General features: G+C 40.8%; 1 long non-coding RNA gene across 1 annotated transcript in view; it reads left to right on the top strand.

Moving 5' to 3' along the window:
* Positions 1-13,442, top strand: part of LOC111094898 — an 82,402-nt gene extending 68,960 nt beyond the window's left edge. The window contains exon 5 of the long non-coding RNA XR_005357228.1: positions 13,109-13,442. This is a non-coding gene — a long non-coding RNA (uncharacterized LOC111094898). The remainder of the gene's footprint in view (positions 1-13,108) is intronic.
* Positions 13,443-18,859: the final 5,417 nt, after the last annotated feature.

The following is an 18,859-nucleotide window of genomic DNA, read 5'->3' as shown; positions in this document are numbered from 1 at the left end:
TCTTAGATGCCATATTATTTTGTATTTTGAGCCTTTAAATCTGTACTTTATTAAGTCCAGAATGCCCACTTTCTGTTTTTTACCCAATGGACTGCTCTTCTTCCTTTGAGGTTCTGTGTCTTGAAGGGATTATAGTGGTTAAAAGTGTGGCTCAGGCAACCGACTGCTTGGGTTCAAATCCCGACTCTAGTTGTGTGACCTTGTGTAAATTAATTAACTATTCCCAGCCTGAGTTTTTTGGTTTGTAGAAGGGGAGGTTGTAGGGTGCTTGGTGGGAGAAATCAATGAGCTAATCTATATAAAGTGCTCTGCATGATGCCTGGCATACAGAGAGTATTCAGTGAAATTGATCTATTTTCTTAACTGGGATTCAGAACTAAGCTGAATGTTCATTGGAGCAAAAAAGGCAAGATTGCAATGTAGTATGTTGGGGATTATAATCATGGTGTGAAGAAAATGCAAAGGGAACATAAAGGGTGGGCCCAGAAAGAAAAGCACAGATCCAGTGGGGGCAGGTGTCTGAGAAAATGCTTCTGGGAGGATGTATTGAACTGGGTTCTAAAAGATAGATTAAAAGTGTGGTGCCTTGGGGCCAGAGATGGGGATGGTGCATCAATGATATGTGGAGCAGGGGGCTCATGGACCTTATCTGGCATATGAAGCTTCATTAGGGTGAAAGGCAATTATTCAAAGGTGGGTGTTTTTGACATGAGTGTTTTTGGTTGCTTTTGGATGCAGTGGTCTCCTGGCTAACCATAAGCACCCCAGGCACCTTGTCCCTTTCTCACATGCAGAAGAAAAACTGGAAGGAAGAGGGTTCAGGCAACAAAAGCATTCCTCTTGATGGAGGGACAGATGTAAGATAAGGGCAAGTCAGAATGTGGAAATGTGGTTTGTAGGGAAGTCTCTCCTTAATGTCTCCCTTATTCTTGATAAGTAGAATAAATAAAGATGGCATAATATATGTACTATATGTTGGCTATTTGAATTAAAAAAAATAAAGATGGTGTGTGTGGAGCAGGCTTTATCCCCTTCCTCATGATGAGTGCAATGAGAGTTGGTATGCCAGGGCTGGATGGACCCCTGCAAGGGAAGAGCAGGCTCTTTCACCCTTGCTGTTTTGGAGTAGGCCAACAGCCTGGAACAGGGATGAATGCTCAAATTCCATAGCTATCTTTGGGATGCATGAAGCAAAACTAGCTCTTGATCTCTCTCTCTACCCAAGAATATCATTTATGCTTAGTCAAAATAATTACCTCCATTCAATGAAAAAAGGGTGAAAAAAAGGGGAGCTATTCTTGTGGAAGGCAAGGGAGTCTGAAGAGAGAGGACCCCATGGGATTTTTCACTGAGGCTCATTTTAATTGGCTAGGAGTCTGATAGTTAGCAGAGTGTATGTAGGGTGAGGTAGCAAGAGAGTACGAGAAGCAGAGGGCAGGGCATGAAGACAACTATGCCACTCTGATATGTTCAAGATGAGAAGAGGCATCATGAATTTTTTCTTTGAAATTGAAATTGTGTATAAATATCACTTAGTAAAACCCAGGGAAAAAAGATCAAGTCTGACATGTGAAAAAGCAGTATGAATGTGATTGGAAATATTGGTCTGGGAAGCCTAATTTCAGCTGAAAGAAATGCAGGAGAAAATAGAAAGAAATGTATTCATCAGTAATTGCCCTGTGGCTGATGGGAATACTGAGTAAAAGATGGATAGAGGAAAAAGTATCCTCTAACACAGCTATTTAAGTGAAGTCCCAAAATGTTGAAAGGATGCTTATTTTAGTATATTCCTTGTGTAGACTTCTTCAGGATCTTCTCTTTTCAACAGTTTGATTCAAAAGGGAAGCAACATATTAAGACATGATATTAAGTGTGTGATTCAGATTCTTAGAGTCTGTCTGAAAACATCTAAGAGGCCCTGGGGAATTGTCTTCAGATATCTACCTGTCCAAGTGATAACAGTGAAAATAAATGGGCTTTTTGTCTGGATATACATGGTTTTGAATCCAGGCTCTACCTTTACTAGCCATGTATATAGGGAAGACAACTTGTGAAAATCGTAGGTAATCCCTCAAAAATGGAAGTTGCCGTTTTCATTAGCTGCTATGTGAGCATCTAGAATGAGATGATTGTCGATCCTTTGGGGAAGGAAGTAAGAGCTTTAAAATTTTTTCTTGCTACATGAAGGGTGGGGGTTAATATGTTGTTCTGATCACATATTGACATCACATCTTCCATAAGAACAACAGATGATATGACATTAGATAGAGACTGTGAATATAGGTTTTATGGAAAGTTCTAAAATTTTGTTGAAAGTATATGTGTGTATGCGTGCATATGTGTGTGTGCACGTGTGTGTGTGTTTGCGATCTGTCTCATCTTGTAAGTGGACATGAATGTCAGACTCCTTTGCTTTCTAATTAATACCGAGGCCACCTGTGAAAATTTATGGTCCTCTTTCACTTTTCTTCAGGAGATGCAAAAAACTGAGGCCTAAAACTTAAGTGACTTAATTAAATATTATTATTATACCTGAGGCTTGAATCTAGCTTTTCTGACCCCAAATGTGTTGGCATCCACATCATGCTGATCCTGACTGGGGACTTCAGCATTAACCATAACAGGTAAATTCAGATGGTTCTGGGGAGTAGTAACCCTTTCCCAGTTCAATTTTTTTTTTTTGTTATAATCAAGAGCTTGAAGATGCCATTCTCCTATATTGCTACTAGAATTCTTGCCAATTGCCTATATACATCTGTGTTTTTGAAGATGAAGGGGATATTTCCCCATTCTAAATGCCCATGTGGAAATTAAAAAACTAGTCCATAGTCAATACTATGTCTTGGGATTGAGACAGTGTGTTAGGAGGGCAAAAAGTGACTAGGTCTTTACTGAGTGTTTTTATTTTCATCAGACACTTGAGTTTCATGGGGATATGGCCAAAATATTCTCTTTTTTTATCCTGTAATTCCCAGTGATGAGGCTGAGGACCAGTGCTTCTTGTAGACAATGTTTATCTGACAGGGTCAGTGACTGCTGGTTACTTGGTTCCCCATTATGAGTCTGAATTTCAGAGCCAATTTTCTCAGTCTTACTTACTTTGCTCAGCCGTGAGAACTACTTCCCAAAGCTATTCAAAATTCTATTTTACAACTTAAAGCTAGTATGGAATTCTTGGCTCCCCTTTTTTTCTGAATAATCTTTTTCTCTTATCTAAAAATGACCTAATAAACAAACAGGATGAAACCCCAAGAGGGCAAATGGTACTAAATTCTAAAAGTTGCATTGAATCTTCTCATTTGAGATGTGCATCCTCTTTACCTTCTCCACCCCCCGCCCCCCCCCCCCCCCCCCGCCTTTACTGGAGAAGAGGTCAGCATCAATATTCATTTGGTATCAGTCCAGAAACTTTCTGGACAGATTCATGCAAAAACATTTGTATATAACTTGAAACAAAATTGAAGCAGAGTGGTACGTGATTCTGTATGTTTTTTTTTTCACTTAAGACTGTATTTTGGAGTTATTAGCACAATCAACGATCTAACTCAATAACTCACTTTTGAAAAGGGATGACTCACTGGTATCCATCATAATAATGTGACATCCTTTATTTAATTAGCCCCATAAAATTTATGTTGTTTTATCCTTCCTCCTTTGCCAATGCAAACAATTCTGCAGTGAACATCTTTCTGCATATGTCTTTGCACATGTGGGCATGGATATCTGTAAGGTATTTATTTGTAGGTTATGTTCCCAGAAGTAGAATTGCTGGGCCAAAGTGTTCAAATTCCTTCATCTTGCAATCTTTTTTTTTTTTTTTAAGACATACACAGACAGCATGTGCAAGGAAGATGAGCAGAGGAAAAAGGAGAGAGAGAATCTTAAGCAAATTTTACGCTCAGTGTGGAGTCTGACATGAGACTCAGTCTCACAACCCCGAGATCATGACCTGACCTGAAGTCAAGAATTACTGGACTCTTAACTGACTAAGCCATCCAGGGGTCCCTGCAATCTTTATTTCTGTATTTATCAAATAGCGTAATTAGTCAACCAATTACTTTTTAAAGTTCTTAATGTGGTTATAAACATAAAAAGGTTAAAAAGTGAAAAACAAACAATTAAAGCTCCCTAGTCATTAAATTGTCTTTTTTAAACACCAGGTAAAGAAAATTTTCTTTCACCTATGGAATTCTTCCAAGAATTTTTACTGCTTCTGGGTTATTATTGTCTGCTCTAATCTGTACTTGAGTGATAAGAATATAAGTAGTAGATAGCTTCTTTAAAATTTCTGTCATCTTTGAGAACTCTGTGTCCGTGGTATGCTTTAAGTTGTCTTTTGGTTGGTTTCTTGGTTCATAGCTCATCTTACTACCATGCAGACACTTGGGCTTTCTTTTAATATATAAACATGTAGCATGTTGTGTTACAGTACACATCTCCATTATTTAATCAACATTTTGAAAAGCTACAATAACTTGCATTTCCTCCTTAGTGACATGCAGCATCTTATATGCTCATATAAGAAGTTTTTTTTATTTTGTTTTGTTTGTTTTTCATATAAGAAGTTAAGAATCTACCCCAGCCCTGAGATGTGTCTTAATCCTGGTAAAATATTTTATTACATAGTAGACTCCCATATCAACAAAAGCTCTTTTACCTAGTTATGTTTCACTTTTTCTCTGAGGGCACCATTTGATCCAGTGCCCTCAGGATCCAGTTCTGTGCATACTCATCCAGAAGCTACTGGTTGATCAGGTCCCTTTCCTCCCTCAAGCAGGCCAAGCACTTCCCTGGCTGGCTGATATGGTATATTAACCCTAGCTATTGGTCTGATGGCCAGGCTTGGAGATGCAGACAAACTTGGAAGGGGCATGTGGCTCATGTTATCTTGAAACTTCTGCAACATATTCAAGCAAGAATTAGGAGAACTAAGCTTTAATGTGGAGGAATGGTCACTTCTCTAGGGCCATAGGTGTCAGGAGAATCTACAGATTCTACAGGCATTAACATCAACATCTCTATCCAGCATCTTGGGGCCCTACTCTTTTCTGCACTGAGGCAGAAGAGACCTTCCAGGGTTAAAATTCATTTTTCTCTGAACTCCATGACCTCTATACTTAAGCCCTGTGATTGATCCTTAATTTTTTTCTGTCCTCTGGCTGCAGAAGATGAATCTGTATGCTGCCAAGGAGACCCTCTGGGTTTTGCACTTCGCCTTAAATTTGTGATTGAGCATCTTTAGCCTTTCATTGCATTTGTCTAATGCATCCCCCAATAAAAACCATCTGCTTCTATGGTCCTTGTGCTTATTGTTTTTCCTAAATCTCAGCAGTGGTTGAGCTATTGCCCTGCTGGTTCATTCCCATTCACCAACATTCTATCTCAGTTCTCCATCAGCGAAACTGTAACAACTCCTGCTATGTTATGCTTTGGGCTATTAGGACTTCCTCTGCTCCTTGTGATAGATTTCCCAGTGTAGACCAGCTGGCAAGTGACACAGCTCCAAAATCCCATTTTAAAACTCCGTTCTTTTGACCAGTCCTAGCACTAACTTTCTCAATTTCTGTTCCCTAAGAAATACCCTGAGATAAAGATTTATGGGTAGGGAGTTTATCGAGGAGTGTATTTGGGAAAACTCCAGATAGGGAGTGAGGTGAGAGGGAGGAGTAATGCACTTGTAAGAGAGGTCTCAGATGATTTCATGGGGGCGTCTTGGCCCTGGGATGGCCCTTCAGAATTGTCACAATCCAAGTGGAAGCTGGATTTTGTATCCCCCACATTTCCAGTTACTGGTGTGGGCTGTCCCTGAGAAAGCAGTGTGATAAGGGGTGAAGCAGCTCACCTCTGCTGAAGGTCTTGGGGAAAGACTCAGGTGTGAACCATGAGCAGCCAATGCTCCCAGCAGAGGGATTTGTATCAGATGAGATAATGCATGGGAAATCGTTTATGAACAGCTTTACTTCCCCAAAACAAAAGTCACATAGTAGCAAAATATAGTAGAATGAGCAAGGGTTTTGATATCAGACCTCTTACCAGTTTTGTTATTTGTAGTTTATTCCTTATTCTTTCGGAGCCCTGGCTTTATCTTCTGTAAAATGGGGATGAATATATTTTCCTTGCAGGAGTGCTTTCAAGGACAACTGAATCAATACTTATTAAAGTATTGGGCAGTCCTACTCCAAGATAAGGATTCAAGCTCAAAGCGGATTTGCTCACTCAGTTAGCTCTTGCCCTCACTATCCTTTGGTGGACTACATACATGACTAATGCCACCAGTGATGAGCTTGGAAAGGATACAGATTTTATTTAATTTGAAAGGTTAAACAAATTCATATTCCTTTACTTCATGTTCAAGTCCATGTTTGTATATAATTCTTTTGGAAGTGACATGAAAGAGCTCATTTGACATGATTATGAGGGTTGATTTTGCCAGTGTAAAAATTTTATCTCACTGGGCTGGTCACATTTGAATACTAAGTCTTGGCTTTCCCTAAAGCATCCCATGGTCAGAACATGTCTTTCTAAGTAAAGGTCAATGACAATTCACCTGCAAGGGAAAGATCCAATTGCATTTCTAGAATGAAGATCGATACAATCACTGCAAGTAAACCGTGTCCGACCTTATCCTCTGTAAGAAGGAAAAGAATCAACAGGGCATGAAAAGTGTCAGCATTTTGAGTTTTGAGAGGTGAGAAAGGGGAAAGAGTTTATGCCATGCTCATCCATCATTGAACTTCAGTAAGACCATTAAGGTTCAAACTAGAGATAAAGAGGTAGCAGTTTATTCAGTTCTGCTGTTGGAAATCCTAGTATCAATTCAGTTCAATTCTATTCAATTCAACAAACGTTTATTTAGTGCCAACATTGTGTATGACTTTATACTAGTTGCCAAAAAATCCGATCCCTGGCTTTTCATTCACTTTATTTCATGCCAGACTCTGCTAGGTGCTGGGAATAAGCATGTAGAGAGAGAAAGACGGGCAGACACAAGGAAATTTCTTGTGATAAATAGTAAAGGAGCAGGATAAAGTACTGTGGAATTACTGTGGAAGGAAACAAGCTATGTGTTCATGGGGAAAAAGTGATTTTGAGTTGGGGCTTACACAATGAATAAGCATTTACTCATGGTGGGAGAAAGGCCTGGGTTAGTTCATTTTGATAATTATTTATCCAGATATACTGTGTACTGGACTCTGGGGTGGGTACTGGCATTGAGGAGGCAGGTATAGTATCATCATGGCTGCCCCCAGGAAGCTCACAAGTGTCATTACAGCAGGGGGAGATAACAGTCTGAAAAAACTTGTCATCTGGTAAAGAGACCAATGAATTGACAAGGAAAGGCCTCATCTGCGATCTTGGAGGGTATTATGCTGAGTGAAATGAGTCAACCGGAGAAGGACAAACATTATATGTTCTCATTCATTTGGGGAATATAAATAATAGTGAAAGGGAATAGAAGGGAAGGGAGAAGAAATGTGTGGGAAATATCAGAAAGGGAGACAGAACGTAAAGACTCCTAACTCTGGGAAACGAACTAGGGGTGGTGGAAGGGGAGGAGGGCGGGGGGTGGGGGTGACAGGGTGATGGGCACTGAGGGGGGCACTTGACGGGATGAGCACTGGGTGTTATTCTGTAAGTTGACAAATTGAACACCAAAAAAAAATAAATTTATTATTAAAAAAATATATCTGCTTTCTAAGATAATCTTTGGTCCAGGTACAGGTGTTAGGTTTGCCCTCAGAATGGCAACAACGTTCTCAGAAAAATGCCAGGAAACACATGGTAACAAAGGCGTTTCTGATATGTTTGAGATTATGATGCATATTTGCAATGAAAGACAACACAACTGTTCAAAATGGTGCAGAGAAATATATTATAACATGGGAAGTGATTTATGATATATAGTTGAGTTAAAATGCAGATCATAATACAGTGCATGCGATGTGATTTCACATCTGTAAATATTTAGTGTGTATTCATGGGAAATAATATAAGAATATGGTCTAAAATGTTCATATCCGTTCTATTTGGATAGAGGGATTATAAAGAGGAATTAAGAGCATTTTTCTCTTTCCTCTCTTCCTCTTCTCCTTTTTTTCTCCTCTTCCTCCTTCTATTTTGTTCATGTGCATTTCCTTTCTTTTTATGCAACAAACCTGAGTTATTTCAAGAATTAAAAAACAAGCAAATAAAAAGTTAATTAAAAAAAATCCTTCAAATTGGGATCCCTGGGTGGCGCAGCGGTTTGGCGCCTGCCTTTGGCCCAGGGCGTGATCCTGGAGACCCGGGATCGAATCCCACATCGGGCTCCCGGTGCATGGAGCCTGCTTCTCCCTCTGCCTGTGTCTCTGCGCCTCTCTCTCTCTCTGTGACTATCATGAATAAATAAAAATTAAAAAAAAATCCTTCAAATTAAATAAGCCCTTCTAGAGTAATGATAATCCTTATGGTTACAGATTTTGTTCTCCAGAAGAATCAATACTGTTGGAAGGACAACATCATTACTATTATTGTTGTTATTTCTACTTTTATTTCCATGGCCTGGTAATATCTGAGGTTTTAATTGGTGTGCCTTCCTCACTCCCAGATCGTATAAAACACAGATAACCTGCAGAACTAGAAATAAAGGCTGCAAACCCTTGCCACAGACAGATTTGGGTGCACATTTTGCAGAACAAATTTTCCTATTGGCAGAGATCATAAAAAAAAAAAAAAGTGGTCACAGGCTGGGGAAGGGAACATGCAAATAGAAAAGGATGATAGAACGGAATGGAGATCCTCAGTCTGGGAACCCCGGGGCTGCATGGAAACTGAGTGGGCGAGGTCTGTGTAATCCTTCACCATCTCAAAGGAACTGCTGTCCACCTCTCATCCATTGGTCTTCTGGTCTGGAGTGAAACTCACCTAAAACTTGAGATTCCGTTCAACTTCCACGCATCTGTGTGGACATTGCCCACTTCTTTGCCTGAGCAGTCCAGTGTTGCATTCCCATTTTACTGATGGAGGAGTGGAAGTTTGAGGAAGCTGAGTAATTTGCTTAGAAGTCACCAGCAAGGTTGAAGCTAGAACTTGAGCCTCATGAATCTCTGCTGAGCACCCCACCACACTGCCTAAAGCTTGATTTGTGGATCACAGTTATTCACTGCCAACAGTTCTGCCCCTCATTGTTCCTTGGGCAATGACTCCTTCCTGTGACGAGAAATAAACAAGATGCTGAGTCAAATAAGTCAGTCGGAGAAGGACAAAAATTATATGATCTCATTCATTTGGGGAATATAAAAAATAGTGAATGGGAATAAAGGGGAAAGGAGAAAAAATAAGTGGGATATATCAGAAAGGGAGACAGAACATGAGAGACTCCTAACTCTGGGAAAGGAACTAGGGGTGGTGGAAGGGGAGGAGGGCGGGGGGTGGGGATGACTGGGTGACGGGCACTGAAGGGGGCACTTGATGGGGTGAGCACTGGGTGTTATTCTGTATGTTGACAAATTGAACACCAATAAAAAATAAATTTATTTAAAAAAAAGAAAAAAAAAAAACAAGATGGTGACAGGCTCCTGAAGTTGTGTCATTTCTAACGTGGCGCTCTACTCCTGCAGCGAGAGACAGGGTTATTTCTGGTGAAATCTTTGCTGTAAAGTACACCAATCAATTTTCCTTACAAATAATTTCTAATATGTAATTATGTAATCAAGCACTCCCATAAACAAGCTTGGCCTTGACACAGAGTGATGGGGTGCAGTAATATTTTAAATAAAAGATGATCACACAACCATTTATTTTGAAGTCCAATTTTCAGGATTGGGAACTATACATTAATGGAAGTTTAGAGATTAACAGCAAGCTAAATGTGAAACCCTATGAGCTAATGCCTTCGACATAAACAAATGTACAAAAATAGCATCCTGCAACTGTTTTCAAAGTCTGACAGAGTTACGGGGCTTTCTGCAAAGCAGAGGGTGCAAAGAGTACCAGATTCATCAAATTCTGGCAGCGATCTGTTAAAAAATAATGGTTTTGTCTACAAATGGAAACTGCTAACAGCTTTTCCCGTCCACTGTAATCGTCTTTCCATCTGCTTGGGTTTTATAATCGTGTCGCCTTTGGAAAATTACAACACAGAGCATATTCTCTTGGAGGTCTGTTGTTGAGCTGAATATTCTGGGCCATGAAATGGTGACAACAGTTGAAGAGTTTCCCTGCAAAAGCGTTACAACCATTGCATCCCAACAAGCCGCCCTGGTGCTGCAAGGCTCTGGCAGGAGGGGAGCAGCAGACTGCGTTTAGTAGAGCACAATTTAAAAAAATGCTCACATACACTTGAACAGGCACGATCTAACTCCCGTGGTGCCTTGAAATAATGGCTACTTATTTTTTGCCTCCTTTTTTGCCTCATCTTTCCCTCTTACTCTATCTTTTTTCTTTTCGATTTCCCTACAAAACTGTTATTATCTAAGTGCAAGGTCATGAGGGATCTGGACAGCTCCTCTAGCCTGTAATCTGATCCAGAAGGAACATTATTCTCCTGTGTCTTCAAATCCTTTGCCTAGAGCCCAGCTCATGGTGGTGTTCAGTACCTAACTGCTAAATGAATGAATGAATGAATGAATGATGCTATGTTTCTCATATGATGATCTCTACCTTATAAAGCCTTATGTACTTTGTTAAACATTTTCACTGACGCTATCCTCACAACAACATAGGAGGAAGGAAGTTGAGGTATTGTCTCAATGTATTAGTTCACGTCCTTCAAGAGGCAGATGCTAAAATTGGATTAAATAGGCAAGAGATTGATTATGGAAACTGCCCTCAAGGGAAAAGGGAGAAGGGGTAGTAGAGAATGGGGGAGTCATCAGACCACGATGCAGGTCTTACTACCACAGAGGAGAGATGGAAGGATTGAGTAGTGGAAGTATTCAGCAGAAGTGCAATTCAAAGAAAGTTTCAGCAGAGCTGATGGAGAGTCTTTGGGCTGAAGCCACTGTCTGTGGGGTCCCACATCTCCCAGAAATGTGCCTGCTTCTCTCAGAAGTGGCCTTGCTGCTCTCAGACTTTGGTTGGTGGTGCCAGTGTGGTGATGGATTTCAGACAGCATGACTGGGGCCCTCAGTCAATTATACTCTATGTTATGGGAGATTGGAGAGGAGAATTCTCATGATGACCATATTCTGTTTTAGAGATAAGAAAACTGAGATCCTGATAAGTTAAGAGCCATTCTCAAGGGGTCATGCCAAGTGAGTAGGAGAATAGAGGTTAGATTCTTGAACCCTAGCTCATGTGTTTTCTTTATAGATATAACGGTGGCTTCTTTTTACCGCTGACCCTGAGCTCCATCTAATTGGTGATGTTTGGTGGGGAGGTAAAAGTACAGGCAACCAGTTTCTAGACAACATTGGATGGACACAGTATCTGTGTCCACAGGGAGTGTGGTTTCTTACACTTCTGGTAGAAAGCAGAGAATAAGGCTGGAAAGTGAGGATGAGATGTCTTATTCTGGGCAGATAAGACATTTACTTGAGAACAAATGGGTATCATTTGCAGAAAATCAATGCATGAAACCAAATAATGGGATCAATATTTTGGGATTCTCATGGGAAATCCCAGATGACAGACAATAGATAGCAGAAAAGCGGAGGAGAACTGACATACCTATGAATCGCCATCATGTAGCTTTTGAAAACACTGGCATTGAGGGACTGCCCTGCAGGATTGGATGTTGATTCGCTTATCCACTTAGAAAATATTTATTGAGCACCAAATCTGTGCCAGACACTATGATAGGCTCTGAAGATTATTGGCAAAGAAGACTCTATTCTTTTAATGATGGAATAGAGCATCCGGTGGAAGAGACAGACAGTGACTACACAAACGATAATTCTAGACACTTGGAAATGTTATCAGAGAAATACTTAGGGTATGGGAAGCAGAATAATTATGTGGTAAAGGGAAGATTCTGAGGCAGTGAAAGTAGCTTGAGATCTGAATGATAAAGAAGATTATCCATTCATTCAAATCTTCCTCTGTGAAGATTTGAGGGCACAAGTTTCAGGAGGAGGAAGAGCAAGTGACCGCCCAGCAAGAATATGAGTGTTTAGGGAGAAGAAGAAAGGTCCATGTGGACAGAACACAGTGCAGGGGGAATGGCAGGAAGTGAGATAAGAAGTAGGCAGGGCCAGATTCTGTAGGACCTTGGAGGCAGAGCAAGAAATTCGGCTTTTATCGTGTGTCAGGAAACCATTGGAGGCGTTTAAACAGGAGAACATCAAGGTGTGATTTACATTAAAAAATGAAGCTCATCGATAGGAAGGAAAGTGGAAACAGGGAGATTAAGTGAGTCTGTTGCCAGAGTCCAGCTGAGACCTAATGAGGACTTGAGGTGAGCTAGATGGACAAGCTGGAAACAGCCTAGTAGATGACACAGAGAAAAGGATTCTTTGCTGAAAGATGGCACACGTGCAAGGCAGAGAGGCATGGGGATGAGAAGAAGGTATATTGGGGTTCACATGTGGTTTGCAATGACTGCACCATCATGTGTGCATTATGTAGCAGGAAGAAACCTAAAATGAGGAGGGTGATCTCTATTTCCAGAAACTGATGAGGGGATAGCTTGAGAAAACAAGCCACTTTCCCTTTCTGTGCCTCAGTTTCCTTCTCAGTAAAATGGAGAGTGGTATCACAATGGAATCACTAAGACACATTCCATTCTGTGATTTCCCCAAAGCCCAGGAAGGTGAAACCTGACTGAAAAGTCGGCAATGCTGGGGCTTCACCACGTGGGTTTTCATGGCCTCGGGGCTAGGAACGTGCTTTTAGGAGTCAGAGTAATTCATATAATAAATGAATAATGGAAATAAGTGTTGAATATCACCAAGTGTTGAAAGCCCCTTTTAATGGGCTATATAAAACAGGTTGTTACAGGAGACACCTGGTACAGGGGGTGTACCTCTTGCTTCCCCATTCTTGTCAGGGTCAAATTGCCCGTGAACACACACAAATCCCTTCTGTAGAGGCCATGACATAATGCCCATGAACACATACAAATCCCTTCTGTAGAAAACAGCACAGGCCATGACATAATGATTACCAATTTGGGTTTCTGTTTCTACAGGCTGTCTGATAATAATAGCACTTACTCTGTGCCCAGTGGAGGTCCAAGCAGTTCACCTGTGGCAAACTCCTGTGGTCTGCAACAAGTGGATGATGTCGGTGATAATTTCTTCCCTGTTTTACAGTGAAGACCAAAGAGGTAAGTAATTGCTTGAGGCCACCACAGCCTTTCTACAGCCTCAGCTGGGATATAACAGAAAGGACTCAGTCTTCAGGAATTGGGATGTGCCATTTGATAATGTATGACCTTGACTTTCAAGCCACTTAACACTTGTTCTTGGAGGATTTCCTCATCTGTGAAATGGCCGTAATTATAGCAACTCAGGATGCTGTGTGAGCATCGAGACAAATTGTGTAAAGAATCTGGTGCAATAAACATTGGTGCTCCCCACACATAAAAATGTTTTGTAAACCGCTGTTATCCAAAGATTTAATATGACCTCCTTGCATATTTCTAGGCATTTAACTTGGTTTTGTACAGAAATCATTTAATGTGGAGATATTTGTAGCATGGGAAATTCCTAGGGTTTCTGGATTTCTGTATGTGTGTGGAGGGAGGTGTTGAGGTAAATACTTCCTCTGGAGATTTGAAAACAGTGAGTCAGGAATTTGAACAAGTTGATATTAATTTCAGGCAATATTTTCTGCTCTATGAAGCCAACATGGAAGAAATAAACCTTAATGTTTTTTAAGTGCTTGGCTATGTTCTAGGCCCTCTGGGGGAAGAGGTGAGGTCCAGAGATGAGTCGCAGTGTTGATTTTCTCAAGGAACCTGCTGTCTACCGTGTAGTACAATGACTATATGGGGTGGATTTCTGCTGGAGGCAGAGGTTCTCACAGCAAGATCTGGTGTATGTGTGTGTGTGTGTGTGTGTGTGTGTGTGTGTGTGTGTGTGTATGAGAGACATTATTTTCATGTTAATCAAAAGGTCTTGGATTAAATAATGTTGAAAAACCCTGGCCTAGACAGAAAAATCCATAAGAGAAGAAATGAATCGGTGAGTTTGTGAGAAAGTATAACTAGTTTTTATACAGATAACATATGGGTAACCAAATATCCAAATATCCATCAGGGGGATCCTGGATCTAGGCAAGATGGCCCAAAGGCAGTGATTTACTACCTTATGACTCCTTTGAGTACCTAATATTTCATAACCTGTTCTCACTTTACCAGAAAGATAATACAACCCATCCGCAATATGATTTCAAAACAAATCAATATAGTGTCTCAATATAACCAAGGAAGAAGTAAAAGGAAAGTAGTTTAAGATAAAGTAATATGTATAGTATTTTAGTATGTGAGCACTCAGATCTGGTTGCACTAGAGAGGTAGTGGACTAATCATATGATTGTGCCCAAAACTGCCTCAGGGACACATCTGGGCCTTGGTGCCTGCTGCTACTGGGCACCTGTTTTCCACCACGTGGCTTTTCAATGTGCTATCCCACCATTCCATGGTTCAGTCCAAGCTCTCATGTGGCAGGTGGCCTCCACAAGGGTGAAACAGAAGCACCGAGGCTTTCAAACTCTAGGTTCTGCAGTCACACAGCACCACTTCTGTTGTGTTCTTTCCATCAGAGCAAGGCACAGGGCCAGCCTAAAATATGCAAGGAGTGGGTGGGTGGGAAATAGACTCTTTCTTTGCAGGAGGAGTGGAAAAGTCATGTTGCAAATGGGCATGTGGGATGAAAGATCATTGTTGCCATTTGTGGAAAAAACCTACCACAGAAGGATAAGAGCCCTGAAAAGTAAAAAAAAAAAAAAAAAAAAAAAAAAAAAAATTAAACTATTTATTGAATCCTCCATATATGTCTGGCACTGTGCTAAAGCTTTTTGTGCCCATACTAAGTAAATCTTTGAACAAGCCTATGAAATAGACATTATTATTATTTCTACCTTACTGATAAAAAATGGACACCCAGGGAGGTGAAGTAGTTAATTATGGTCTCACAATCAATAAGAATTTGAAATGGTATTCAGATCCATCTCTCCCTGACTCTGAAACCCATGGTCATATCTGTGGTTCATGTGGCACTTATTTTTTAAGTAATCTCTACACCCAATGTGGGGCTTGAACTCACAACCCCAAGATCAAGAGTCACAAGCTCTACCAACTGAATCAGCCAGGTGCCTCTCCTGTGGAAGCTACTTCGAGAAGAAGTATGTCTTCTGAATAGAGTAATGAGGTTGATTTGAGTATATGGATGGATCCAGGGACCAGACACAAAAGATATTCAATCCCCTGATAGCAGAGAACACAGCTGTTCACTTGATGCTTTTCAGTTTAGGGATATGGGGGTTTGGCCTGTGCATGTGTTCCCACATAGTGGGTTGAAAAGGCATTGGCAATTTGTAGGTCTGTGCGTTTCCACGCCTGTAAGATGTTCAGGTCTGCACCTGTACAGAAAATGTGTGGTTCGGAGTGCCAATGGTGTGAATGATGGCTGTATCAGTCACATGCGGAGGATGATTCCTAGTGACCTGGGGGATGGAAAAGAGGACAGTGTCAGAATAATGGATGAGACATGTGTTTCCTGGTGGCACAGACCTGCTAGGAAGAGTTTACAGGTGGGCATTATCTTCAAGCAAGGAGGGAACAATCAAAAACATCCTTGGTCCTTTTGATTTTTATTCATCATTAAGCAAGGTTATTCTTTTTGGGGGTCAAATCACAGTCAATATTTGTTGATTTAAAAATCATAGCAGTCTCTTTGCGAACCAAATCAGTTCGGGATGATCCTTAACTCAACATTTCTCACAAAGTTCTATTTAAGGGTATAAAGGATCTCCCTAGCATCACAGTGTGGAAGCTGATTCTGGTTTTTATTCCACCTGTGTTGTGGTCTGGCTGTGTGAAAGCTTTTTCCGGAAAAGCTTCTACAACCCCATACCCTAAGAGTTTTCTCATCTGCTCATTCATTCACTCACTCAGCTGATATTTTTTGGAAGCCTCTAGAGACATTGTTCTAAACATTGGGGATACAGTCATGAGCAAAAAGATGGGGCACCTGGGTGGCTCAGTTGGTTAAGCGTCTGACTCCTTATCTCACCTCAGGTCTTGATCTCAGGTTGTGAGTTCAAGCCCCACCTTGGGCTTCATAAAAAACAAAACAAAAAAACAAAACAAAACAAAAAATGATATGGAGTTCCTAGTCTCATGGAATTTATATTCTAGTTGGGTGGGGGGTGGGCTCTGGACATTATATACTATGTTAGATGGGGATAGGTGTTAAGAAGAGCTAAAAGGATGTCAGGAGGAAGTGATTCCCAGGCATGGAGAGCAGTCAGGACAAATTCCTGTAGGTAGGCATGTGTTTGGATGGATCAGGAACAGCTACAAGGCTCTTGTGGCAGGAACAGAGTAAATGAGAGAACCCCGGTAGGAGATGAGATCAAAGAGGGAAGGAGTCAGTCTGGGACACCAGACACCAGAGTGAAGCAAAAATCTATTGGAGAGTTTTGAAAGGAATAATCTGTCTTATAATTTTATAAGGTCATTCTGGCTCTTATACGGGGAACAGTTCAAGGGCGAAGACAGAAAAAGGGAGGGTAGCTGACTAGTTCAAAGACTGTTATAATATTACAAAAAAATATGGCAGCTTGGACTAGGGTGGTAACGGAAAGTTGTGAGAAGTGGTTTGAATATAGATATTCTTCAAAATTAAAGTCAACAGAGATTTGTTGAAAACAAGGTATAGGATGGAGTCAAGAATGACTCTAATTTTTCAACTTGAGAAACTGTAAGGATGGAGTTATCATTTACTCAGATGGGAAAGACAATGAATGGTAAGGGCAGGTTGGGAGAAAAAAGAGAAGGAGCTGAGTTTTATTTTTTTATTTTTTATTTTTTATTTTTTTAGGAGCTGAGTTTTAAAAATGTGAAGTTTGAGATGCCTAGGAGACCTCTAGGGGAGTATTTTAAATTGGAAGCTGAGTGTAGGAGTTTAGAATCCCGGAGATATGGCAAAATTAGTAATGAGTATTTGCATATCATCAGCATATAAATGATATTTAAAGCTATGAGATTGGATAAGTTGAACTATCCAAGAAAGTAAGTGTAGTTAAGTAATAAGAGAGATCCAAGGAATGGGTCTTTGAGCACTCCAGCATTCATAAGTCAGGAAAAAGAGGAGGTGCCAGTGAATGAGCCTGAGAAAGAGTGGTGTGTGCTAGGAGGAAAGCCAAGTGATGTCCTGAAGTCAAGTGAAGGAAGTATATCAAGGAGTAGGAAGAGGTCATTATGTCAAATGTAGCTGATAGGCTGAGTCTGGTAAGAATTGAGAATTGGAAATATCAGAAAGGGAGACAGAACATGAAATTAACTCTGGGAAACGAACTAGGGGTGGTGGAAGGGGAAGTGGGCGGGGGGTGGGGGTGACTGGATGACGGGCACTGAGGTGGGCACTTGATGGGATGAGCACTGGGTGTTATTCTATATGTTGACAAATTGAACACCAATAAAAAATAAAAAAAAAAAAGAATTGAGAATTGAGGGCAGCCTGAGAGGCAGAGCGATTTAGTGCCGCCTTCAGCCCAGGGTGTGATCCTGGAGACCCAGGATCGAGTCCCACGTCAGGCTCGCTACATGGAGCCTGCTTCTCTCTCTGCTTGTGTCTCTGCCTCTCTCTGTGTCTCTCGTGAATAAATAAATAAAATCTTAAAAAAAAGAATTGAGAACTGATTTTGAATGTCAGTATAAAGGCTGTTGATGACCTTGATTGAATTAGTTTTGGTGAGGACATGAGGTTGAAAGCTTGACTGGAGGATGTTCAAGAGAAAATGGAAAGGGAAAGTGAAGACAGAACATGGACTACTCTTGGGAAGAGTTTTTCTGTGAAAGCAATTGACTGTAGCTGAGAGTGGTTGATATGGGACATTACATCATATTTGTGTGCTGCTGGCTATGACCCAGAAGGGGAAATGATTGATGATAGAGGATATGGGGGAGATTAGTTGGAGCAGTTTCCCTGAGTTGGTGAAATGAGATAGGATCTAATAGGCATACAGAGGGATTGGTCATAGATGGGAGCATATCATTATTGTATGGGAGGAGATCCAGTATGTATGGTTCAGGGGCATTTAGTGTGGTACATTTATGTGGGAACAGGTGGAAATTACCTTCTGATTGCTCTACTGTCTCAACTGAATAAGATGCAAGGCCATTCATTGAGAATAAGGAAGTAGAAAAAGCTTTACACAACTTTGAAGAGAGATTAGAAGGTGAGAAACAGGCAGCCAAGAAAGTGTCAGAGATATTTGAATAGGGGCGTGCAGTACATTTCATGAACAGTAATGAGGGCTGTTTTGAGTTTAGTACTTGGGAATTTGAAGTGGAACACCCATGTGCTTATGTGTTTTCCTCCAGCTGTGTTTGCAGACACAAAAGAAGATTGAGAACTAGTTTTAAGCATGTTTTATTCATTTGTTTGTTTGTTTTACTCCAAGTGAGAGTGGAGAGAGAAAAGTTGCCAGTCTGTGTTGACAACTAATTATAATGATGTGCTGTGGATTTTTTAAAAAAGATTTTATTTATTTATTCACGAGAGACACACAGAGAGAGGCAGAGACACAGGCAGAGGGAGAAGCACGCTCCCTGCGTGGAGTCCGATGTGGCACTTGATCCCAAGACCCCAGGATCACAACCTGAGCAGAAGACAGACGCTCAACCACTGAGTCACCCATGTGTCCCTGGGCTGTGGATTTTTATGTGAATAAAATCAAAAGGTGAGGGGTGAGGAAAAATAAGTGGAAT

Source organism: Canis lupus, chromosome 3 (genome assembly GCF_011100685.1).
Source record: "Canis lupus familiaris isolate Mischka breed German Shepherd chromosome 3, alternate assembly UU_Cfam_GSD_1.0, whole genome shotgun sequence".
Taxonomy (NCBI): Eukaryota; Metazoa; Chordata; class Mammalia; order Carnivora; family Canidae; genus Canis; species Canis lupus.
This window is presented reverse-complemented; position numbering and strand designations above follow the sequence as displayed.